The sequence below is a fragment of the Ranitomeya variabilis genome, chromosome 3, assembly GCF_051348905.1.
Source record: "Ranitomeya variabilis isolate aRanVar5 chromosome 3, aRanVar5.hap1, whole genome shotgun sequence".
Classification (NCBI taxonomy): Eukaryota; Metazoa; Chordata; class Amphibia; order Anura; family Dendrobatidae; genus Ranitomeya; species Ranitomeya variabilis.
The window spans coordinates 63,243,180-63,250,575 of NC_135234.1; positions in this window are offsets into that span (position 1 = coordinate 63,243,180).

Sequence of the window (7,396 nt, forward strand, 5' to 3'; positions counted from 1 at the left end):
TTTTAATACTGACCGCTTAGAATTCTGTCCTATCCTTTTCTATTTAGCTAGAAGTGCCTCTTTTGCTAAATTCTGTTTTTCTGCCTGCGTGTGTCTTTCCTCTTATACTCACAGTCAATATTTGTGGGGGGCTGCCTATCCTTTGGGGTTCTGCTCTGAGGCAAGATAGAATTCCCATTTCCACCTATAGGGGTATTTAGTCCTCCGGCTGTGTCGAGGTATCTAGGACATGTTAGGTACACCCCACGGCTACTTCTAGTTGCGGTGTCAGTTTAGGGTTTGCGGTCAGTACAGGTACCACCTACTCCTGAGAAAGTCTCGCATGCGGCTCCAAGGTCACCAGATCATAACAGTACAACTGGCAACAGTGAGTTAAATGCATCTCAGAAGAAGGGAAGAAAGGTGTTGAGCCATTTTTTTTTCTGTAGCCTGTTTTTTCTTTCCTTCCCTCTTTTCCTCTGGGTGACTGAGGAGACTTGTGCTAGCATGGATGTTCAGGGATTAGTTTCTCGTGTAGACCAGCTTGCTGCTAGGGTACAGGGCATTTCTGATTATATTGTTCAGACTCCGCTTTTAGAGCCTAGGATTCCTACTCCTGATTTGTTTTTTGGGGACAGGTCCAAATTTTTGAGTTTTAAAAACAACTGTAAACTGTTTTTTGCTCTGAAACCTCGTTCCTCTGGTGATTCCATTCAGCAGGTTAAAATTGTCATCTCCCTGTTGCGAGGCAACCCTCAGGATTGGGCATTTTCACTGGAATCTGGGAATCCGGCCTTGCCTAATGTAGACGCCTTTTTTCAGGCTCTAGGATTATTATATGATGAACCAAATTCTGTGGATCAAGCGGAGAAGACCTTGTTGGCCCTGTCTCAGGGTCAAGAAGCGGCAGAATTGTATTGTCAGAAATTTAGAAAATGGTCTGTGCTGACTAAATGGAATGATGATGCTTTGGCTGCAATTTTCAGAAAGGGTCTTTCTGAATCTGTTAAAGATGTTATGGTGGGGTTTCCCACACCTGTTGGTCTGAGTGATTCTATGTCTCTGGCCATTCAGATTGATCAGCGCCTGCGGGAGCGCAGAACTGTGCACGCTGTGGCGTTGTCCTCAGAGCAGATGCCTGAGCCTATGCAGTGTGATAGGATTCTGTCTAGAACGGAACAACAAGGATTGAGACGTCAGAATAGGTTGTGTTTTTATTGTGGCGATGCTTCTCATGTCATTTCAGTCTGCCCTAAGCGTACAAAGAGAATCGCTAGTTCAGTTACCATCAGTACTGTACAACCTAAATTTCTGTTATCTGTGACCTTGATCTGATGATTGTCGTCATTTTCTGTCATGGCGTTTGTGGATTCAGGAGCCGCTTTGAACTTAATGGACCTTGAATTTGCCAGGCGTTGTGGTTTCCCCTTGCAGTCTTTGCAGAACCCTATTCCTTTAAGGGGCATTGATGCTACACCTTTGGCTAAAAATAAACCCCAGTTTTGGACACAGGTGACCATGTGCATGGCGCCAGCCCATCAGGAAGATTGTCGTTTTCTGGTGTTGCATAATTTGCATGATGCTATTGTGCTGGGTTTTCCATGGTTGCAGATACATAATCCTGTGTTGGATTGGAAGTCTATGTCTGTGACTAGTTGGGGTTGTCAGGGGGTTCATAATGACGTTCCTTTGATGTCAATCTCCTCTTCCACCTCTCCTGAGGTTCCAGAGTTTTTGTCTGATTTTCAGGATGTATTTGATGAGCCCAAGTCCAGTTCCCTTCCACCGCATAGGGACTGTGATTGTGCTATTGACTTGATTCCAGGCTGTAAGTTTCCCAAGGGCCGACTTTCAACCTGTCTGTGCCTGAACATACCGCCATGCGGAGTTATGTTAAGGAGTCTTTGGAGAAGGGACATATTCGGCCATCTTCTTCACCGTTGGGAGTGGGATTTTTTTTTGTTGCTAAGAAGGATGGCTCCTTGAGACCCTGTATTGATTATCACCTCTTGAATAAGATCACGATCAAGTTTCAATACCCTTTACCTTTGCTTTCTGATTTGTTTGCCAGGATTAAGGGGGCTAGTTGGTTTACTAAGATTGACCTTCGGGGGGCATATAATCTTGTTCGTATTAAGCAGGGTGATGAATGGAAAACTGCGTTTAATACGCCCGAAGGCCATTTTGAATACCTTGTGATGCCATTCGGACTCTCTAATGCTCCATCTGTTTTTCAGTCCTTCATGCATGATATATTCCGGAATTATCTTGATAAATTCATGATTGTATATTTGGATGATATCTTGATTTTTTCCGATGATTGGGAGTCTCATGTGAAACAGGTCAGGATGGTACTTCAGATCCTTCGTGATAATGCTTTGTTTGTGAAGGGGTCTAAGTGTCTCTTTGGAGTGCAGAAGGTTTCTTTTTTGGGCTTCATTTTTTCTCCCTCATCTATAGAGATGGATCCGGTTAAGGTTCAGGCCATTCATGATTGGATTCAGCCCACATGCGTGAAGAGCCTTCAGAAATTTTTGGGCTTTGCTAATTGTTATCGCCGTTTCATTGCTAACTTCTCCAGTGTGGTTAAACCCCTGACCGATTTGACGAAGAAAGGCGCTGATGTAACGAATTGGTCCTCTGTGGCTGTCTCTGCCTTTCAGGAGCTTAAACGCCGATTTACTTCTGCCCCGTTGTTGCGTCAGCCGGATGTTTCTCTTCCGTTTCAGGTTGAGGTTGACGCTTCTGAGATTGGGGCAGGGGCCGTTTTGTCTCAGAGGAATTCTGTTGGTTCCTTGATGAAACCGTGTGCCTTCTTTTCCCGTAAGTTTTCACCTGCTGAACGCAATTATGATGTCGGCAATCGGGAGTTGTTGGCTATGAAGTGGGCGTTTTAGGAATGGCGTCATTGGCTTGAGGGAGCCAAGCACCGTATTGTGGTCTTGACCGATCATAAAAACCTGATTTACCTCGAGTCTGCCAAATGGCTGAATCCTAGACAGGCTCGATGGTCCTTGTTTTTCTCCCCTTTTGATTTTGTGGTCTCGTATCTTCCGGGTTCTAAGAATGTTAAGGCTGATGCCCTCTCTAGGAGTTTTTTGCCTGATTCTCCTGAGGTACTGGAATCGGTCGGCATTCTGAAGGAAGGGGTGGTCCTTTCGGCCATTTCCCCTGATTTGCGACGGGTTCTGCAGGAATTTCAGGCTGATAAACCTGACCGCTGTCCAGTGGGGAAACTGTTTGTTCCTGACAGATGGACTAGTAGAGAGATTTCTGAGGTTCATTGTTCTGTATTGGCAGGCCATCCTGGTATTTTTGGTACCAGAGATTTGGTTGGTAGGTCCTTTTGGTGGCCTTCTTTGTCGCGTGATGTGCGTTCTTTTGTGCAGTCCTGTGGGACTTGTGCACGGGCCAAGCCTTGTTGTTCCCGTGCTAGCGGGTTGCTTTTGCCTTTGCCGGTCCCTGAGAGTCCCTGGACGCATATTTCTATGGATTTTATTTCAGATCTTCCGGTTTCCCAGAGGATGTCGATTATCTGGGTGGTTTGTGACCGGTTCTCTAAGATGGTTCATTTGGTGCCTTTGCCTAAATTGCCTTCCTCTTCTGATTTGGTTCCGTTGTTTTTTCAGCATGTGGTTCGTTTGCATGGTATTCCGGAGAATATTGTGTCCGACAGAGGTTCCCAGTTTGTTTCTAGGTTTTGGCGGGCCTTTTGTGCTAGGCTGGGCATTGATTTGTCTTTTTCTTCCGCATTTCATCTGCAGACAAATGGCCAGACCGAGCGAACTAATGAGACTTTGGAAACTTATTTCAGATGCTTTGTGTCTGCTGATCAGGATGATTGGGTGGCTTACTTGCCATTGGCCGAGTTCACCCTTAATAATCGGGCTAGTTCGGCTACCTTGGTTTCGCCCTTCTTTTGTAATTTTGGTTTTCATCCTCGTTTTTCTTCGGGGCAGGTTGAGCCTTCTGATTGTCCTGGTGTGGATTCTGTGGTTGACAGGTTGCAGCAGATTTGGGCTCATGTGGTGGACAATTTGGTGTTGTCTCAGGAGGAGGTTCAGCGTTTTGCTAACCGTCGTCGGTGTGTTGGTTCCCGGCTTCGGGTTGGGGATTTGGTCTGGTTGTCTTCCCGTCATGTTCCTATGAAGGTTTCTTCCCCTAAGTTTAAGCCTCGGTTTATTGGTCCTTATAGGATTTCTGAGATTATCAATCCGGTGTCTTTTCGTTTGGCCCTTCCGGCCTCTTTTGCCATCCATAATGTTTTCCAGAGATCTTTATTGCGGAAATATGTGGTGCCCGTTGTTCCCTCTGTTGATCCTCCTGCTCCTGTGTTGGTTGATGGGGAGTTGGAGTATGTGGTTGAGAAGATTTGGCATTCTCGCCTTTCGAGGCGGAGGCTTCAGTACCTTGTCAAATGGAAGGGTTATGGCCAGGATGATAATTCTTGGGATTTTGCCTCTGATGTCCATGCTGCTGATTTGGTCCGTGCCTTTCATCTGGCTCGTCCTGATCGGCCTGGGGGCTCTGGTGAGGGTTCAGTGACCCCTTTTCAAGGGGGGGGGGTACTGTTGTGAATTCTGCTCTTGGGCTCCCTCCGGTGGTTGTTAGTGGTAGTGCAGTTGTCTTGGGGTTGTAATCCAGGGCAGGTGTTTCTGCTGATTGCAGCTCTACTAGGTATTTAGGTGTGCAGGATCCATTACTCCTGGCCAGTTGTCCATTGTTCTTGGAGGGATTGCATCTCTCTCTAGTTCCTCATGCTCTGCTGCCAATTCAGCTAAGATAAGTGTCTGGTTTTTTGTCTCTGTGCACACATGAAGTGTGCTTTGCAATTCAGTGCAATTCATTGTGTCTTTGTCCAGCTTAGACTTTGTTTGGATTTTTCAGTCATGCTGGATTCTCAGGAGTTGCAGATATACTTGCTATGTCTTTAGTTAGATGTAGAATATTTGTATTTTCTGCTGTGGATATTTTTAGGATTTTAATACTGACCGCTTAGAATTCTGTCCTATCCTTTTCTATTTAGCTAGAAGTGCCTCTTTTGCTAAATTCTGTTTTTCTGCCTGTGTGTGTCTTTCCTCTTATACTCACAGTCAATATTTGTGGGGGGCTGCCTATCCTTTGGGGTTCTGCTCTGAGGCAAGATAGAATTCCCATTTCCACCTATAGGGGTATTTAGTCCTCCGGCTGTGTCGAGGTGTCTAGGACATGTTAGGTACACCCCACGGCTACTTCTAGTTGCGGTGTCAGTTTAGGGTTTGCGGTCAGTACAGGTACCACCTACTCCTGAGAAAGTCTCTCATGTGGCTCCAAGGTCACCGGATCATAACACTTCCCAGAAGGACCAATGGGAGGCTGTCACAGAAGTTGAGCACCTTCAGGACCTTCCTAGAGGACCAATGGGATTTGCTGCAGTATCTAAGCATGTGACCGTTGATCTCCAATGAGAGCTCTTACCCTGGGCATGCTCAGAAGGGGAAAAGTAGGACTTAGTCCCAAAAACGTTTGCTCGCCGCTGCCCAGTACTGGCTGAAATGGCAGAAGCTGGAAAGGCAGCAGTAACTCTTTGCACAGAGTCAGACTGAGCGAGACGCTGAGACCGATGTCTCCGCTGAGCAGACTCCAATGCGGCAGGGGAAAAATGGGAGACCGCAGCAGAGATGGCCCAAGATTCCCCCTGTGCAGAGGCGGGAACTCGACCCCTAACATCACATTTATCCAGTGCTCTATGCTGAGCACTAATATCGAGGTTTCCATCTTAATCTCCGAATGATATGATTCATATGGAACCCCTGAGGTATCCGTTCACTATAATGAGGCAGCAGTTACTTTGGACTCCATCTGGCCTCTGTTCAGAGTTGTCCTTTTCAGAGGTGCATAAATCTGCGGCCGAGGGCACTTTTATGCATGCCTAAAAGATGGAAACTGTCGGATCATAGGCCAGACAACGTCTAAAGTGCCTCCATCTGCCTCATTATATAGAATTATCCATCGGGGTTTCTGTCTGAATGACGTATTTTAGAGATTTACATGGAAACCTCAGTGTAAGGGGTCAATGTAGAGCGCATGATAAATGTGAGCCAATCCTTACTGTGATCCTTGGTAGACAGAATTAACAAATCAACAGCAGGTCAATAATCATCAATATTTATTGCTTATGCCATTTCTCATTTAGTATAAGTGATTAGATGACTATTTTTCAGGTTGTTGCGATAACAGCAAAACTAGATTTACATCGGATTTTTAAGTTGGGCTGCTATCACACACTAAGGAACCCATTTTTTTTAAAGTTTTTGCATCACCATATTTTGAAAGCTATAATTTTTCTGTATTTCTGCAGACAGAGTCATGTGAAGGCTTGTTTTTTGTGGGACAAGTTTGTTTTAATTGGTACCATTTTCAAGGACGTAACTTTTTTATAACGTTCTATTACCATATTCAGTGTACAGAGCAGGATAAATGTAAGCAGAGCCTTACTGTGATCTTTGGGAGGCAGAATGAACAAATCAACAGCAGGTCAAGAATTGGTTTTATTTTTCACGCTATTTCTCATGCGGTATAAGTGATTAGATGACTTTATTCTTCATGTTGGTGGGATTACAGCAATACTAAATTTGTATTGTTTATGTTTGGCTGCTGTCACATACTAAAAGACACCTTTTTTGAGAGCTATAATTTTTACATAATTCTGCTGACAAAGTCATGTGTTGCCCTTTTTTTTTGCGGATCGATTTGACATTTTTACCAGCACCATTTTCAGTTATATGACATTTTTTAATCGCTTTCTATTCCAATTTTTGGAATGCAGAATGAACAAAAACCAGCAATTCAAGAATTGTGCATATTTGTGCTTTTGCTAAAAATATGAAATTTCACCTTTCAGCATGACAACAACCCTAAGCATACCTTAAAATCATCAAAGAAGAAAATCAGTATTAGAATGGGCCACCCAGAGCGCAGAGCTGAATCCAATTGAAAATCTTTAGGTGACCTGAAGAGAGTGCTGCACACAGAAAATGCCCTCACAATCTGACAGATTTGGAACGCTACTGCAAGAAACAATCATCAAAAATTGCCAAATCTAGATATGCCATGCAGATAGATTCCTAACCAAAAAAACTAAATGCTGTCATAAATTCAAAGAGTACTTCAACAAAGTATTAATTTAAGGGTGTGCATGTTTATACAACTACATTATTTTAGTTCTTTATCTTCTTTTTCTTTTCAAAAAGATTTCAGTTTTGTTTTCAATTGAATTGTACAGATTATGGGCAACATTAAAGATGAAAACAAAGTTCGGAAATTATTAATTTGACAGGTGTGTGCAGACTATCTACTGTGTTTTTTGGACTATAAGATGAAATGGACCATAAGACGCACAGGAATGGGGGTACAGGAGGTGTTCAGCTGTCCGGAG